The sequence below is a fragment of the Taeniopygia guttata genome, chromosome 1 (genome assembly GCF_048771995.1).
Source record: "Taeniopygia guttata chromosome 1, bTaeGut7.mat, whole genome shotgun sequence".
Classification (NCBI taxonomy): Eukaryota; Metazoa; Chordata; class Aves; order Passeriformes; family Estrildidae; genus Taeniopygia; species Taeniopygia guttata.
This window is the reverse complement of record NC_133024.1, coordinates 12360437-12379714: the sequence shown is the minus strand read 5'-3', so window position 1 is coordinate 12379714 and position 19278 is coordinate 12360437. Positions and strand designations below refer to the sequence as shown.

The 19278-nt window shown below is 35.0% G+C and overlaps 1 long non-coding RNA gene across 1 annotated transcript in view; it reads left to right on the top strand.

The window, feature by feature from the left end:
• LOC140682222 (uncharacterized) overlaps positions 1–16273 on the top strand; it is a 64944-nt gene extending 48671 nt beyond the window's left edge. The window contains exons 7-8 of the long non-coding RNA XR_012053565.1: positions 4011–4070; positions 12683–16273. This is a non-coding gene — a long non-coding RNA (uncharacterized lncRNA). The remainder of the gene's footprint in view (positions 1–4010; positions 4071–12682) is intronic.
• The last annotated feature ends 3005 nt before the right edge of the window (positions 16274–19278 follow it).

Genomic DNA, 19278 nt, shown 5'->3' with positions numbered 1-19278 from the left:
AGGAACAATTGCAACTTCTATCAGCATGTCCCATTACAATGATCACAGATAATGCTGCATTTGGCTCCTGCTGTGTGCTCCATAATTCTGCCAGGGAAGGAAATGATCCTGTTGAAACATACAATTCTCATGTTGCAAGGATATTTCACAGTTTTGCCTTGTTGTGTATTGTAAAGTATAATTTTCCAAAACATGATGTATTATGGTTTCATAGTATTTTAAAGATATCTTTTTTGGAAGAATTGAAATTGGAACACAGTAGTGTTTATCGCTTCTGCTTATTTTTTTTCAAACCATCAGAATTTTGAACTTTGCCCACGAGCAAAATAGATTTTTTGTACTATAAAAACATTCATCACCAGAGGGACATTCTGTTCCTAATGATTACCACAAATAAAGTTAAACATTAATTGACTTTATCAGTTTTGTGATATGTGAGTAGCAATAGAACATTTCCTAGCCTTTGATGATGGCTTGATACAGGGTATTTTCAAATTGTTATGTTATTAGAGTATTTGTCAATATATCTATACCTTATAGAGACAATATAAATTAAAAAAGTTTATCTGAGAAGCACAAAACCAAAACCCAAAATATTTGTGGAATCCATTGAAAAGAAATACAAAATCAAATTACATACTTTTAAAATTAATAGTAATGTTAATTGTATAATTCATTAATAAAACTTTTTGAAAATACACTTCATTAAAAATAGTATTTTTCTGTTTGTTACAGAAGAGTCCATGTAATTGGATATACACAGTAGTCTGTAAGGTGGTGATAGAATTATTGTGTTGCATCTGATGATCTCATATTGGCATTGCTGCTTGTGAGAACAAAAGAGACAAAGATGCTAAAATACTCCCTGAGATTTCCTTGTGGTTCATAAGACCTGCATATTTAACAATTGCAGGTTCCTGAACTCCATGATTTTTTCTTCAGTCATTTTCTGAAAGGTTCATGGCAGAGGAGAAGGTGCTAAAAAAACTAGCTGTAATTAGCCACAAATTGGAGGCAAACATATGGAATTGTTTAATACCAAATTCACAGTGTGCTTTAAGAAACTCATCTGAAAAGTGTCCCAGTTTACGTGAGATATTTGTGCTATTTAAAAAAACTTGTTCATGTACCTTGTAGAACAAACCAAAGGTGTGCTCAAAAATATTTCCATCCATAAAACTGTGCACAAAGAAGACTCTATAAAAGGAGATAGCTGTGACATTTTAGTTTGTATATAGCCTACAGACCCTAATCATAATCATATAAATTGAATATGTGAAAAGTGCTGTCCCACCCAAACAGATCTGGATTTTATGTGTTGTGACTCCTATGCCACTGTTTATCACCATTGATCTTTAATTTTGGGTCAATATTAACATAGATTTGGGTTTAAAACATTTTATGTTTCCAGGTGAATATCAGTGGTCTCTGGAAAGATGTGGAAGGAGATAATCTTTAATGTTATTAACATTGTACAGGTTTGTTTTTTTTTTTATTTTTACAAAGATATTTCAGGTGAAACATGTAATAGCCTGAGTTTGAGGAGGATATTTTTAAATAATAATTTTAAATTAATACAAAATGTACTGCTCAATTGCATAGACTCTTTTAATTCATCAAGATTGCAAATGAAATGCTGGTTTCAAATGAGAGATTTGGTTACATGTACCTGTGCCAAAAGTCTCAGAGGTAAACAAAAATTAATTCATTTCCTACCTCTTAGACATTTAAAGATTTTCTGTCACAACTCAACTGATGTTATCTCATGTGACCATGATCACCTACACTTTAGAAGTCAGTGAAGCTGCTTTTCCTGTTTTCATCATGTTTTCTTCTTTTTCTGTGCAAAATATGAAGTTTTCCTGATGTTTAGGAGGAAAACAATGTTAAATCCTAAGAATGATCTCACCTCTATTTTTCTCTCTCTCTCACACACACACACACACACAAAAGCTTTGAATGATTTCCAGTTCAGCAAAGTATTTTAAAAATATGAGTACTAAATAAAATTTAATCCAAACACTGAAGTCAAAGCTAAAGAGCAATCAGAATATTTTTAAAAGTTAATAAAATTGTGAGTATCTTTATGATTTCTTTGACCTTCAAAATCAACATTGTTTGCAAAGCTTTTAGCTGGATCCTCCTAGTATATCAGAGCATAAAGTGCTACAGATCTGTCATATGGCATCAGGAAATACCCATAAGCCTGGTAAAATCTGAAAAACACTATGCCATGCTGATCTTGGGTGCTTGGCTGTTCTAATGTGGATAACTGTCTCTGAAAACAAATAAACATGCAGAGAAGCCAGATTAATGAGCAAAAGATAATTAGCTTCACAGATATTTGTAAATAGTTTAATTGGAGGACATTGCATTTAACATTCTATAAAAAGTAATAGGTAACCATCAAACTATCGTCAAGGAAATTATATGCTTGTTTAGTATATTGTCTATGACATGATTATTCTACTGACTGATTTACATATATCTCTGCCCTCTTACTCAGTAATGCTAAGAACTTATTTTTTTTTCCATTTTGAAGAGATTTATTTTATAGCATGTGAAAATTTGCTGGAGTAAGCTCTTGCGAAAAATAATTTGAATGTTTTGTAGATACAGCGTGAATTTGCCTAGAGGTTGAGGAATTTATCTAAGAACTATCTGGTCCTAGATTAATGGCAGTGTTTTGAGGAGTATTTGGGGTTTTTTTCTATATTTAAAAAAAAACCAAAAAAAACCAAAAAAACAACCCTGTCATAATTTTATAGTATGGGATTGCATAACACAGCCTGGGTCTGTCACAGGAGTTAGTGCAAGGGCCACATTTTCAATGTTTGGTGTGATTCACAGCAGTGACTTCAACCTTAGATCCCATAAAGTTCTCATAACCATAAGATTTCTTGCTTCTTTTTGTTTTGTGAAGGTTCAGTAAAAAAAATAAAAAAAAAAAAGAAAAGAAAATAAAAAAAATAAGCTTGAAATAAATTTTGATTAAATCAATAATGAGAAGAAAAAAGAATAAACAGTTTTAAGAAACAGAAACAATAACAGAAAACAAACAGCAAAAAGACACCCCAGCATTTTTCAGGGGAAAAAAACATCAATCTAGTTTTTCAACTGATTTCAACTTCTTAGTTTCAACTGATATGCACTAAAACATTTCCACTCTTTAAAAATAGTTGCCATTTTCAATAATGATAGACTTTTTAAGATAAGGATTTGTGACTGAGCATAACTGCAATATTGCTTGTTTTATGGTTGTTTATTTTCTTCTTTTGCTTTGTTTTTCTTGGTTTGAGCTTTTTGTTTGCTTTTATAAAAATTTTGTTTGTTTGAAACCATGGAACCTGACTGTAAGAAGAGGCTCCAGCAGTCTTGTGTATGAAAAGTTTTGCCAGGTATGGAGATTCATTTTCAGCTGTCAGGCTCTTTCAGCTACAACAAACCATATTTTGCACGTTTTGTTGCAGATGTAGCACAGGCTCTGGCCTGTGTGATATCTATTTTAGCCTGCACTTTACAGTTGGTGCCATGATAAATCCCAGTTTCTCTTGGATGTAATGGTTGCTGCTCTTCTCATTGTCTCTGCTGCACAAGTGGTGATAGTGCTCTTTTTTCCAGTTCTCATCAATAATCCATACGAGGTTTACTTGGGAGCTGTGCTTTGTTATGATCCAACACGAACTAAGCTGGTGTTCCTAGATGAGCAGGGTTAAGTCTCTTTGTGATGAATATTTGATAACAGTCCTCAGAGAAGGTACCTCTGAAAAGATAGTGAACTTGGCTGCATATAATGAGAACCCTATGAGGATGAGGATTTGGGAATAACTTGGAAATGTGGTTATAATCTCAATTAACTGTTTGCCTAAATATGTTCCTAATGTTAAAGTATTGCTAATGTATTAAGTAGGGCGAGATGTTACCATGTACTGGGATTATTGCACACATCAGAAAGGATTACTTACCTTTTTGTGGAGTATTTTGCATTTCTTTTGTTTTCTTTTTATCAGAACACTTTGGAGTCACAGTATGTTCTTTTTAGTCATCGTTGGAGTTCCTTTCTGATTGAGGTAACTGTATAAACTCCATGTTACAAGTCGTTCTGTGGGGCATGGGAGAGGATATAAATGCAATGTGTAGAGACACTGGGGACCTCTAAAAATTAGAAATAAAATCTAGGGTTTTTTACATAATTTTTGTACCTTGGAAAAGTCAAACTGTTTTTTTCTTTAATATGTTCATTAATGAGTGTTCATTAATGAGAACTTTACCATACTGAACCTAAGCACATGTCCTATGCATTTAAAACCAAGGAACTTGCATAAATGTTGACTTTGATTTTGCAGCACTAAGCTGCAAAAGCTTTACATCTTTTCTGCAAGTCACTATTCTAATACTCTGGGAATGGAAAAACAGTCAGAATGACAGGAATCTTGTTCCTTCTCAGTGACTCTGGAATATTTATTTGAGGAGCATATCATCCTCAAAGTCTCTAATGGCCCTGTCTTTGTGGAGTCAAGACAGTTATACCAATTCTTCAGCCACTGTCCTTGACCTTCTCATTATCTTTACTTCTGTCTGGTCTTCAGGAGGATTGCAGCTAATTAGTGATCTCAGTGTTACAGGTCACCCAGACGTTTGTGGTTTTGGTAGCAGGTTGGTTCAAGATCTCAGAGATGTAAGGCTGTTTTAGACAAGATTAACATTATTGGTAATCTTACACTCTAAATATAAAATATTTTATTTCTTGAAAGATTTTATGATTTTTATTCTAAATCTCATTAAAAAGGAGAAGTTTATTCCTCTGATAGATCCTTAAGTTAAATGAGAATAAAGAAATAACAGCTGTCACTAAACAGAGTTGTTTTCAAAGCTCAAAATTCTACACAAAGCCACAAAAAATTGTAAGAGTAGCATATCATGAGCAAAAATCTGAAAATAAAAACATCTCTGAAAGCTGTAAAGATTTTAATCTGCTTTTAATTATTAAATGTTTTTAATTGTTATTAATAATTTATTAAATTTTTATTATTATTTAACTGGTTTTTTTCTTTTTAAGGTCATTTCACAATGTTTTAATTGTCACCTTGCTGAAATGGAATCTAATAATTTTTGTTGTATCTCAACCTGTCTAAACTGTTTTTGCCAGCTGGTAACAACTGAAGGGGTTTTTCTCAGCTATTCTGCCAGTTTGCCAGGTTCGGAAACTGGAAGCAGGAAGACAAGAGTTTGTGAGAGCTTATCATCAGCCTACTTCTCCCTTGTTCATCTCACCATAATGACATCCCTCAATCCGAAAATCTCAAATCTTATCATATTCTGTTTTTTATTACATGCATTTCTTGGTTTTGTTTAAGGAGATGACTCAGGGAGTTCTAACTACTCATACAAGATGAAATATTGAGAGGGTTTTGCTTCTGGTTGTAGTGGTTTGGTTGAGGTTTTTAAAAGTCTCTGATTGACCTGCTATAAATGTGATGTGCTAACTGTAGTTGCCCTTACTTAAAATTGCTTTAACTGTGGGATGAATTATAGCTGCTGTGTATTCCCTGACACAATATTTGTTTGTGTTTCCTGTGTGGAGAAGCGTGGGCTTGTCAAACCTTTCCTCCAGTATCTCTTACACCGGGGTGGCGAGGGCAGACTGGCTCGCTTGGAGCTGGCTGTCAGCTCTGAGCTACAATGACAGCTCTGGCAAAAGTCCTTCCCTGTTACAGCAGCTGCCAATGTCATCTGTCATCCTCCAACATGTTGTCAGCACAGCTACTTAATATTTAGGTGGAATATTGGTCTATACCTACAAACTTTGGGCCTAAGCTATATATAAATATATTTATAAATAGACTTTGCTTATTCATGCTTGTCTTGGTTTGTTTTCCGACTGGTCCTCAAGGAAGTAAATCGATAATGTGTGACACTTGGATGCAGAAATACAACAGCACAGGTTTCCCTTCTTGCTTGCTCTTTCTTAATATTGTATAGTACTTGGAGAGAAGCTGATAGCAGATGTCTCTCATCTAATCCTAAATCCTTCTTTCATTGATTTCCAAATGTAAGGTAGAACAGTTCTTGTGGACTTGGCAGTGCTGGGTTAATGGACTTGATGACCTTAGACATCTTTTTTCAACCCAAATGATTCAATGATTTTGTTATTCTATCTCAAATTACTGAACAATTAAAGTATTGCCTTTGGATTTTCATGAGTTGGAGTAAAAAAAAAAGATTTTTTATAAATCTTGCTAATTTTTGCCACAGATTCATAGGATAAGCTGAGTTGTAAAGGACCCCTCAAGGTCATCAAAATCCAACTTCTGGCCCTAGACAGGACACACCAAGAGCCACACCATGTTCCTGAGACCTTTGCTCAAATGCTTCCTGAGCTCTGTCAGGTCTGGGACATGGTCCTGGGGAGCTATTCCAGTGCCCACCCACCATCTGGGGGGGAAGAACCTTTTCCCTATACCCAACCTAAACCTCCCCTGACACAGCTTCATGCCATTCTCTTGGACCCTGTCTTTAGTCACAGAGTGAAGAGATCAGTGTCTGCCTCTCTTCTTCCTCTTATGAGGATGTTAAAGATCACAATGAGGTCTCCCCTCAGTCTCCTCCTCTTCTGACTGAACAGAAAAGTGACCTCAGCCCCTCCTTTTAAGGCTTCCCCTCTCATCCCTTCACCATCCTCATTTTTCCAGCTTGGAGTGAGTTGTTGAGGGAAAACTTAAGGGAGTTTTTCCATTTCTTCAAACTTTTTGAACTTGGATCTGCTTCTGGAACAGCTAATAAAAATAATTTTCTGTGAGACGCATTTCGTATTTGGTAATACGAATGGGAGCATGGCATTCTCACAGTAAGACATATCCCCATAAGAAAATCGGAACTAAAAAGATATTTCAAAAAGCTAAGACAAGCCAGAATTTTTCTATTTAAGGTTGAAATCTGTGCTCCCCAGGCATAACACAATTCACACTTAGAATACATCACCACAGGGACTAGAAATTGATTTCTTGAATTTTTTTTCCCTAGCAGCTTTTCCAAGTTTGTAATATGTGACCTAACAAGCAGTTTTACAGAAGCACAGTAAATTTCTTATTAAATAATCTAATCTCCATCTAGCTCTGAGTCAAGGAACATTTTATATGCCATCTCACAATTTATTTTCCCCTTTAATGTACATTATGTGTACATTAGGAGACAGAGTTTAATGCTTAGCCCAACGATTGGGTGTCAGTGATTGAGGATTTCATTCTTTGTATTCACAGGATGGTCATCTATGTTTACTGTGCATCACAATACTTAAACAGAGGTGCTGAGCTGTGCTTGGATCACAGAATCATAGAAACATTTGGATTGGAAAAAAATCTTTTAAGAGAGTCCAACAGTTAACCCAGCACTGCTAAGCCCACCAATAAACCATGTCCCTGGGAACCACATCTGGACAACTTTGAAATACCTCCAGGCTTGGTGACTCTTCCACATCCCTGTGCAGCCTGTTCCATCACTTGATAACCCTTTTGGTGGAGAATTTTTTGTAATATCCAAGCTAAACCTTCTCTGGCACAACCTAAGGCCATTTCCTCTTGTCTTGTTGCTCGTAACCTAAGAGAGAAGAGACTGACCCTCAACTCAGCACAGCTTTTTTTTAGGGAAGGTCCTCTCTGAGCTTCCTTTTCACCAGGCTAAACACTCCCAGTTTCCACAGCCAATCCTCATGAGTCTTGTACTCTAGACCCTTCACCAGCCCTGTTTCCCTTTTCTGGACACAGTCCCTGTTCTTCCATGTCTATAGCTATTCTTTTTGCCACATGGTTGATTTATGTAATTGAGAGTATCTGTAACTTGACAAGTGATTTTGTAGCTGGGGACTGTGACTTTTAAAAGGTCTCTTTTCATCATAAGGACACATCAGCACTTCTTCAGGTCCCCACGTGTCATGTAGCAGGTCAGTGGATGTCTTTGTGCACACCAAGAGCAGCTCTGCAGAGGCACTGCACTGAAAATGTCTGAAAGGAGCAGGTAGCAAAACTGATTGGGTTGATTTTTCTGAAGAAAGTATTAGATATGACAAGTTTGGTGATAATATTAATTAGTTGTACTACTGGGTTGCTAGGAGGTTTAATACATTAGTGGGTCTTACTCTTTAATGCAAGTTTAAATCTTGATTTTGGCTGGGAAATTTATATTAGCTCAAGTAGAAGGGGGATTATATTGTGCAGTTACAAATCAAATAACTGAGCAGAAAGTTCCAGACACAAACCCTTATAAAATTAATCTTGTAACATCAGTAACAGTGGGAAAATGCAGTCCTTTCTCTGCTTGGAAGACAAAGGATATCTCAAACAGTTTGAACTCCAGATTTGTGGCATTGCTTGGAGATAAAATATAATATAATCAGAACGCTTTTTATCTTAGATGGTTAGTCTCCTAAAAGAGCACTGCCTGCTACTTTTTTTGTAGGTAGATGGGGTTAGAAACTATTGTGAAATATAATCTGTGAAAAGGCTTATTAGAATGTGTTTAAAAGCTGTGTGACAAATGTCCTTCTCTTGATGAGGATTAAGCTTTGGGACATCTCCTCTTTTAGCTCATAAACATTTTTTTCTTAGAAGGCAAAATACAGAATATGAAGCCCAACATGCCGAATTTCTTCATAGCCAAAAATATTTATTTGAAATAGAAATTTATCCTAAGATGCTCTTGTATTTTATAAAAGTAAATACTTCGTAACATATGACTTTGCAAGTGCTGTTCTCTTTACTTTTATTGTCAGTCTAACAGCACAGGGAGGATCAATTAATGAATAAAAAATGTGTTGGCAACTTTTCCTGGGAAACACCTCACCTTCCCCTCTGGAGCCATATTTTTTCCAGGAGCCCTAAACTCAGCCTATCACAGAAGATTAATTCTTTTGAAGATAATTTGATTAAATTGTATTTAGCTCTATGGGCTGGATGCCATTCCAAGGCCTTTCTTTTAATCCTTCCTATCTGACTCTCACAGCACCTTAGCACTGCTCCCTGCAGCACCCATGGTGTGGCACCTGCTGTGTGACTGGCACTTCTGCCTTTCTCAGTAATTACATGTGAATATAACTATGTAAACACCCCAATTTCTAAATGACTGATCTCTACTGCACCTTGTTGCTGTGTTAGTTTTAAACCTCTTTTTAAACTCACAGACAGATCAACTTAACACAGCACTGCTGAAATGTAGTCAGTGGCCCTTAACTTTTATTTCCCATAGTTTTTGGTTTCTTTTGCAGTTTATCTTTAAAATAATGCCATGAAGCATTGTCCATTGTCTTTCAAATTTAAAGGAGATTTTATGTGATTTGCCTAATTAAAAGGGCTGTTGGTAGTACAGATGGTCATAGCCCTACTGATAGGGAGGGTGCTGTCACAATTTGCTCTGAGAATTAAACTCATGTATTATATTGTACAATTAAACTTTTGTATTACATCCAAAGAAGTAACCTACAATTAATGCTTTGACATTTTATTTCCAGCTTTTTTAGCTGATTGCTATTTGATTAATATTAATATAAGATTAATTATTAATAAGAAATTGAGTTCTCAAGTTGAGGTCACAATTCAAAGTCCATTGAAATCAGCAGACAATTCTTTCAGCCTTTAATTTATTTGGAAAAACATTAAAATATTTTTTAATTTACTATGGCTTAAATACATATTAAATACATATTATAAATATTTTCTCAGGTGGGGATTGAGCTGAGAGTTTGGACTTCAGTCTGTTGCAAACAAAAAGTAATCATGTTCATATATATTAAAAAAGAAAATTGATATTTTTGTGGTTTAATAATTTAAGTTAGTGTTTCAGGTAAAGACTCTTAAAATGTGATTTATTTTAGTAGCATAACTTAACATGATTTGAACTCTGTAGGAAGAAGGCAGTTCATTACTGAGGTCTCTATTTCTCAGCTGGCTCCACCACTTTGCTGCAGAGCACTGTTTATTTTTTTTTTACTAGGTCATTTGTTTCCACAGTAGGTCATACTTTCTGCTAAACAGCTTGGCCTCCTATGGAGACAGAATCTGTGACCTTCTAAGGCTTCCTTGCTTGGGAGGTGTCATTTCTGCTTTAAAGAATAACTGTTTAATCAGAAGAGAATTTTCACTGGTTTAGTGTTAGGATGTAGAGATTATTTCAAGGAAATTTCTAACCTCAGCACTTCACAGGAAAGTACAACAAAATATTGTTGAGAAAAGCCTTTTCATATAGAATGCTGACAAATAAAACAGATCCTTTCTGTAAATCCAATGCCATTTTTAAGTGTTTGAGTTTAATTGAATTTTTGCATTTTTGAGGAACAGAAATGGAAGGAAGGAGATTTCATTTTTCTTCTTCAAGAGTCATCATCTGTTCATATATATTTTCAGTATGAGCTTTCAAATTTTACTTAATAATTTTTTCTTTTTAATGAACAGGAGAACTGTTAAAACTCTTTTTCCTTCTCACCTCCACAGTGTTTGTTGGGCTTTGTTTTGTTATGTTTGGGCTTTGTGTGTGTGCACACATTTTGTTTGTTTTAATAGAAAATAGCTTTTAATTAATCAAAACAATGGGGAAAAGAGAATAAAATGAGATCCCTGATTAATTTCCTAAATTTTGTCTGCATTGCTATTTGTCTTTTTATTTCTACTTTCATATAATCCTTTCTAAAATACCCTTTAATTAGAAAGGGTGGAATTTCATTTCTTTGCTAACATTGCATGCAGAAGTGCTATGTATGCTATTGCAGATTTATGAAGGGGATACTCATGTATTTACAAGACATTATATATATATCGCAATGTAATGAATTCTCTGTTTTCATGTGTTCTATTTATCAGCCAACCCAAATAATTTAGAAGAGTTTTTAACTTATCTCCTGGAAACTGATTGTATGAAATCGTGAAATTAATCTGCTCCTCTAATCTCCTTTACATCTTGGTTGCTTTTTATTTGCTGCATTATATTACAAGCAATTCTTTCTCAGATATTAGGTGACTTCACAGTAAGTGCTTGAAGAAGCAAGTACTTCTTACAAACCTTTTTAGAGAACCTTCTGCATTAGGACTCAGAAGATGACAAACTCTACAAAACCAAATAAAATTCCAGAGGACCAAATTGCCACCCACAAAATACTTCCTGATTTTTGCTGGTTTATACTGTCATATGGCATTTTCCCACATTGAAGAAATTCAAAAGCAGCAAAATTAGATGTTTTATTCTGCAATGTATACATGTTTGTCAAGGTGGAATACCATAGAAAATCAGAGGACTTTTATTCATCAACAGTGTTGTTTTTTTTTTTCCTTCAAAGAACAAAGAATGTTCTAAGAATGTGTCAATAGAGTTCCTAGAAAATTTACTTTAGGACTTCTTACTACTGTTTTCCCCAGAAATATTTCAGAGTGCCATCAGAAAATTTGTTCCTGTAGGGCTCAAGAGTACACTCCCTCTTTCATAGCTAGACCTATTTAGGTCCCTGGAACATGTATTCAACTGCACACCTTCTCTGAGAATTTATTCTGGCAGCAATATATTTAGAGAAATGCATTTTCCAGATGGGTTTTTCACTTAAGCAGAGCCCCTTACACTCAGCATAGTACACTAAAATACTCCATCCTTTTGTGTTATTTTTCATAGCTGGGACTCCAGTGAAAGATTCACCCCGTACTGAAGTCCCATATTTGTTGAGGAGGGTTCAAAGCCACCTCATCCTTCAGCAAAACATTTATGGGTTGAAGAGTGATATTTAAGTTTTTGCTTATGAAACTTTCCCTTTCCATCTGAAGGTGGGCATTTTAACATGTCCGTTGCCTCATGTTCTTTCAGTAGGTACCTTTGGACAAATGTTTTCTGTTTCATTGCACCTTCTCTTTGCGTGTTTATACATGAGCAAATTATTTTTCAGCTGTATCAATTCTGTAGTTAGAATTTGATCCATTTGAAAACTGATACAGGTTCTGATTATTTTTGTAGATCCTCCCTCCCTTTTGCAGCTTTTCTAAAGAAGCAATGTGCATTTTTGTAGCATGTAAGCACAATACTAAATGAGTCCATTGCAAAACCATATTGGGAATTTTCCTGTTTCTCCTGGAAACCCCAATGTGACTTCTCTCAGATAAATTAAAAAAAAAAAAAAAAAAAGTTTTTCTAAAGTTTTATACTAGGCGTTATTGCATTTTATAACAATTATATGTGCCAAAATAATCCTAAAATAATAAAGTGGAAAACTGAGAATACAGCAATATTCTTAATAAAGGCATGAGAACAATATTTTAAAGAAATTTGTAGAGAATTAACTGACATTTAGGAAATTATGTAGGAAAAGATAGTCTTATTAAATATTTAAAAGTTATTTGAAGAAATCCCCAATATAAAGCAATTATAAACAAAGGTGATTTAATTTCTGGAAATTGCTGCTCAGCCACGTAGGGAAAAGAGTGAACATGCTGCTAGACTGCCTACTTAACAAGTGCAGTATCTCCAGTAGCTATTTAAGTTATTTAAGTTCAGTGCTGCACTGTTCAGGAATCCAGTACTATTCATACTTAAATGCATGCTTTTGTGGAAGTGATAGCCATGAGATGAGCATTACAAATGTTTACAACCATAAATAGTTATTAGTGCTGCCATATGCTTGGGTTTCCCTACACATGCTCACCTTTTATCTTCCCAGAAAGTTCCTCTATAAGCAGAAGAAGCCCACCTTGGCCACCATTTGGCAGTCCGGATGGAAAAGTGGTGTTGAATGAGCTACTGGGAATCCCAGGGTCAGAAATAAAAACAGTAAGTCTAAAATCAGGATTTCTATGTGTCCACATCCACAAAGGGCCTGCACAACATGTTTGAGGTACCTCTTGCATGTCCTTAGAAGCTTCTTGGTTATTGTCTGTGCATGTCGAGGGACTTTGTCTGTTCATGAATAGTCATAGCAAATGATTTTGTTATTTCTCTGCAGAAGATATTTGGTAGAATTTTGAGTATCTTCTTAGGACTTAATGTCCATTCTACCTATCAAGGTATAACTTAGAAAAGTTCTTTGGTAGGCCAAATCTCAGCTCATATATCTTTAATTAAATGAGATTTCTTATTATATTTAAATACTCTGGTTAAAGACTGGTTAAAACCTGGTTAACTCTGTGGTCTCTATCCAAAAATGGGCTCTTGTCCTGAAATTATATCTGTAAAAGTTGCTATGTCTTGGCTAGTACAGGTGTTCTTTACATAGAAAGACCACAGGTATAAATTGTCATGCCTTTCTGCCAGCATGAAATCTTGTAGCATGGTATTATATGAAAAAGGTACATTGAGTTTTTAAAAATTAATTTTTAATGTCTTTAAGTATTATATGATAATGGATATCTGTATCAATGAGTGTTAACAGTTTTTTATTCACAAAGGCTGGAGTATGTCTTCTCTGAATTTTCTATCAAGATTTGACAGGCTGAGATATGAATGATAAATTCCGTCCTGTCATCATTATTTCAAGACTTAAAAATCATCTTGCAAACCCAACTTGGATAAGGAATTTTATTAAAATTTTCAAGAAATTTGACTAGAACAGCATTTGAAAATATTTAGGGATGTTCAAAAATCTAATGGCTTTAAAACAATAGTCATGAAGCATATCAAATGGTACAAGATATTGTCGCCCACTCTTGAGTCATAATAACTAGGGAGGGATTGTGTGTATTTTAGTAAGCAATGTTTACTTGCTAAAATATATTATTTAGAAAATGTATTTTTAAATATGGTCAAAATGAACATATTTGAAAATTATTACGTGTCACATTATGATGATTTATAAGAGCAAAGAATATTGAATATTCTCATTAAGAATCACAGTAAACATATAATGAACAAAACCATTCTTAATTAGTTTCATTACCTAGATGCATTTTTTGTACACTTCTACTGTGTGCTTTTGAATAATTTAAAATATGTCTGATTTTATTAGAAATCTTGGGGTTTTACCTCAAAATAATTTTCCGTAAATTGCAAGGAATACATACTTTTGGAGGTGTTTTATCTCTCGTACTACTGAGAGTATTAATGAGGAAATGCTTATCTGTCTTTTTAGTTTTTGGTCTTGTGTTTATATTTCATGTTAATAGCACAATCTCTGTTATGTAATCTAGTTGTTGAAGCAGAAATGAGAGACATTCTTTACTAAATTTTAACCCTATTTTGCCCAGTCCTAACTGTAGGTTTTTAAGGAAGGCACTTATTTCAGTTTTACAGACAAGAAAGGTTTTTGCCTATCTACCCAACAGGGATGTTAGGAATATTTATTTGTTAAAAGCATGAAGATTCAAGCAAAAGCGTAACTTTGTTATTACTGCATTAGACTCCAGTTTGAGTACAGGATCCTGTAGAAAACAAAGTTTTGAAGACTCAAGACATTTGCAGGGCAGCATTGCAGACATAATCACAAAAACTCTGGTTTGTGATTGCTTTTAAGAGGTTTAAGACTTCAAGACTTCTTGGATTTTGTTGCTACATTTGGATTTGGTTGCTTTAACTGATTACTCTTAGTCCACTTCAGTCCATGAAAGAATTGGTGGTTTTAAGCTTCTCTGGAAAGTCTTTTAAGCTATTTTACTGTATCCCCACACCCCAGATGATGAATGTTCATGTACTGACTTTGCCATTCGTTCCTTCATTCAATCATTTAATTTCAGCTAAAGAGTTGGCCCTGGAGTGGTCAGAGGACAACTTCTTGAGGTGTTTAAATGAAACTGTAGCAGTCAGTCTGACTGCTTTCTGCAATAATTTGTTTTGTTTATAGGAGCCTATCCAAGGTTTGACAGAGGAAGGTTAAAGGTGTCACCCCACAATGGTGTCAGCAGTGGTGCCCGTCCTTTCCACAGTTATTTGAGGTTGTGGGCTCTGGCCATCTGAAGGGAGTTTCTCCTGTCTCAAAGAACATCTTTTTCTTTCTCTTCCCACTTTACTGTGGGGAACGAGCAAAAGAATTTTTAATTAAAAACTCTTATTTCATTTAGTATGAAGCTTTTATTATGGCAAGCCTTAATCCTTTTGTTTATATGAACTCGGGTTTGTGGTTTGGATTTTCTTTACCTCTCTTCCCAAGTGTGCCATACTAATAGATTTCTGTTTTTTCTTGTGCCTAGGAAATTATCTGTGATTCTATTGTGCCTTTCAATACATTGCTTTTATTCCCTTGCTAGATCCAGTCAGCCAGGCTGGAGTCAGGCACACACACATTTGGTTAAAACCACTCTCAGGCTGGACTGGCACAGCTCTGTTGAGCAGAACTGTTAAGAGGGGTGACCCAAAATAACCTTCGGGGTTGTGAAGGGGTGAGAGTGAGAACAGAAGTTCAAAATTATGTAAACAAAGTTTACTGAGTGTGGGAAATCCCTCTGTGGGCAGGTATCCTCCTCTGTGATACTGATGGAAGCCAAGATAAATGCATTTATGCATTTTCCTAGAAAACAAACAAATGAGGGGTTTATTGCATTAAGATTAGTAGTCATATTGACAGACTTGAAAACCAGATTGAGCTGCTAGATTAATTTTTGTCAAGGAAAAAGAGAAGCCACAGAGACCCCCAAATAAAATATACTTCATTCTTTTGATTTTACCATTAATGTACCTATAAAATAGTCATGTGCTTGAGTTGCAGTGGTTAATTACCTCTGGCTTATCAAAACCCAAAGAAAGAACAAATCTTCATTCTTGGTTGGGGTTGATTAGGCTCAAGTGACCTTGCATTGAGCTGTGAATTTTTTAATACACAAAATTCAGGATATTGAAGAACTTAATATTCCTGTATGAGAGTGTAAGAAAACAGAAATAATTGTTAATGATTTTATTAGCAAAAAATATTGCTCATGCACAAAACAAGATCTCAGAGTAATTTTGACAGTCCCAAAAGATTTTTAATGGGAAACTAATATGGCTTTAAAGATTCAAGAAGGGGAGGCTTTGATGTACCACTAGAGTATCTCCCCTTAACCTTTTGAGGTCACTTGTGCAAAGAAGTGAACATTTTTCACTTGTGTACGTACAAGCCACTGTTCCTGCAGATTTGCAGGCTAAAAAGTGTGTCTTTGGCTGGCCTGTGATCACTTTTTACATGACTGATCTCAAGGGCTATGCAAGTAAACAGACAAGAGGATGGTACTAATGCAATGTTTAAAAGCACATGTATAACATAGGTAGAGGTTAAATATACTTTTGAATACTGAATCAATAATTATACTGTGAGTGAATTTGGGAAGAGCCAAGAACAATGTTTTTTAATTTGCAGACTATCAATTAAATTTCCAGAGGGATTTTGCAACAATATTTTTATTTGTGCATTGTTCACAAAAAAAACCTCACATCATAATATGCTAAGAAATTATTGATATCCTCTCCATGGCTGAATGCAACAAAGTGTAATGAAATAATCAAAGTCCTGAAAGAATTGATCAAAAGTGTAAAACTTGAGGTTGTAATTCAGAGGTTGTTTTGTTTTACTACTCCCTTTAAAAATTTGGGAAACTGATTTTAAATTAAATTCTCTGTTATTTCTTTTGTGCACTTCCAGAGTGTTTCCTCCTTCCACTGAATTGGGGCAGTTTCAATAGGAGTGATATCACCCCTCTGGGCCTGATACTGTTCCTTATTTTCTGTGTTTATGTGACTGCCCAATCTATACCAAAGAGACTGATGGAGTCCTGCTGGTCATAAGTGCTGCTAGCTAAGGGAGGAATGATACCCAACCCCTTTCAGCAAAGAGGTGATTAATCCCTCTAAGTGTGGTTCATATTTCTCTCTTGCTAGGGATTTTTTGAGTGGGGCTTGCTGTCCACAACTGTTTCTTGTTTCACCCTTGCATTCTCTTTATGTCAGGAAAGACGAAGGACCTGCATTTTCTCCCTGCTGGGGATGTAGTAAGTTTTCTATTTCCCAAAATGAATGGCTGTGGGTAACCATAAGGTGCATGAAAACCTTTGTCTCAGTGTCTCTATGCGCTGAAATCAGGCTGAGAATTTTAGACAAGGGTGGAGTGGTGAAAATGAGTCTCCCTCTCTGCCCACTGATGGTGAGGGAACCAAATTGTCCCAAGTTTGGTTTTCAGCACTCCCAGCTTGAAAACCAGATGAGACTAGACTAGAAGTTCCCAAGTATAGGATGTAGCTTTCAATTAGATGTGTTGCCTTTAAAATGTCTTCTCCATATTTGGTCAGTGACAGCAATTTAAATTTTTTTTAGCATAGTCTAGAATGAGAGTGTCCTAATGATAATTAGTGTGTATGGAGGTGCTCTGTATCCAGGGCAGGAATTGTATTATTTGCAGTTAAGCAAATATGTTCATCTGTGGACTCTAAAAGTCCAGATTCTTGCATCACGGCTCAGGTTGAATCTTGTCAGTCTGAAGTATTTTCTCACTCTATTTTAATATTCAGTTTTAATCTATTACTGCTCCAAATTTATTATAATTAATGCTGTTTTTTCATTAACCAGCCATGATACTATTTTCTGAAGATAACAATCTGTTAGCAATGCATTATTTAAATGTGAATAACAATAAATAATAGCATTTTGCTGTACCTTTATTATTTATTTGCATATTAAATGTTATTTTTGTTTTCAATAGCTAGTGATTTAAAAAATACTCTGGGAAGTGAATGTAATTTCAAAATAGTTATCATAATGTACTGAATATTTGTTACTGATTAAATGATTTTGACTATTGAAAGGAAGAAAACACAATTATTTTTTATTATTTAATAGCTAGTGAACAGCTATTGTTTAATAAAATATTTACAAACTTAAAATTTTAAAATTCTTCTAGTAAAATATGTCAATTTTTTTCTTAATATTCTTACAATGTGTCATTCTTCCTATGTCTACAATTATGTTAGCATAGGAGAAGTTAATCACTGCTTTCAGGTTCTCTCAAAATATTTATATGTAAATTACCTCTTTTTTTTTTTTTTTAATGAGAAAGGTTAGTAGATGTCTAAACAAACAAAAACACCTCAGTAAAATATTCCAATTTACATCTGTTTTATAGCATTACCTCCTGTCCTACTTCTAAGAATCTGCTAGGCTAAAAAGCTGTTTCTTTCTATTATTGTACAGATATTTTTCAAGTGGCTTCTTAGCATGAATGTTTCCACATATATATATATATATATATATATATACACCTTTCATCTGCTAATATTTTTTTTTTCTTGTGTAAACACCAGATTGCAATGCTGATGCCTCTATGATGAAAAGACAATGAGCCCCTCAAAAAATGAAGTAGGTTCTCAAGTGAGGCTTTTCTATTTGTTCTTTCTGATCCTTTTTTTCCTGCTCGAGGGATGATTGTTATCAGTGGAAGTTATGGACTGCATCTGACCCTCTCTGGTGTCTTCCATTTTCTGTAGCACAAGCAGAGTGAACAATGCCAGGGTAACAAACAGCTCGGCTCTTGAGCATGCATTTTGGGTAACAGGTTTTTGAGAACAACAGAAAGCAGTAAATCTAAACTCGAATCACATTAGACACATAGTTAAAAGCTGTGGAAAAATGCTTTCCCCTCGCTGTCAGATTGCCCTGCTCTCCCCACGGTGTCTGTGAATTACCTCTCTTTGTCCAGTCCCTCACCTCATAAGGTTTTTCACTGGTGTCATGCCTGCCAGATAACAGACTCAGGTGAAGTGTTTGTATTTCTGTGAGGACCAGTGTGAGGCTCAACTGGGAATCTAAAATATTGTACCTATCTTCTCCCAGCATATTAAGAAAATGGTGGTATGGAGATAACACCTACAAACTTGCTTCATACACATAAATGCATATTTTTCCATATGCCAAGGTGAGTAATACCTCATCTGATGCACTGGGAGTCACTGGATAAGAGGCTGAGCTTTGCAGTATAAATGTGCAGCATGTAGCTCATATCCAGCTTGCTTGGGCAGCAGCAAAAAAAAAAATGCACAACTGCCTGCACCAGTCCATGGAGAAAGAAGTGTAAGTTCTTGGAGATGTACAATGGAACTTGCTTGCCAGGTTATTTTTTTAAGTAAGTGCCTGCATCATTACAAACTTCATCTTACTGAATATAAATTTTAGATTGATTCATGTTTTTCTTTGTAAGTTGTACAGATATTCTTCTTTCTGTACATAAAGAAGGGAAGCTTAAGGTTTGAGATGCTATTCCTTCATCAGAAATCAATATAAATATGAAGTTCAAATATTTATTTTAATACTCCTTTACATCTATATTTAAAAATAAAATTAGATGGGGCCATTTCTTGCCCACCTTGG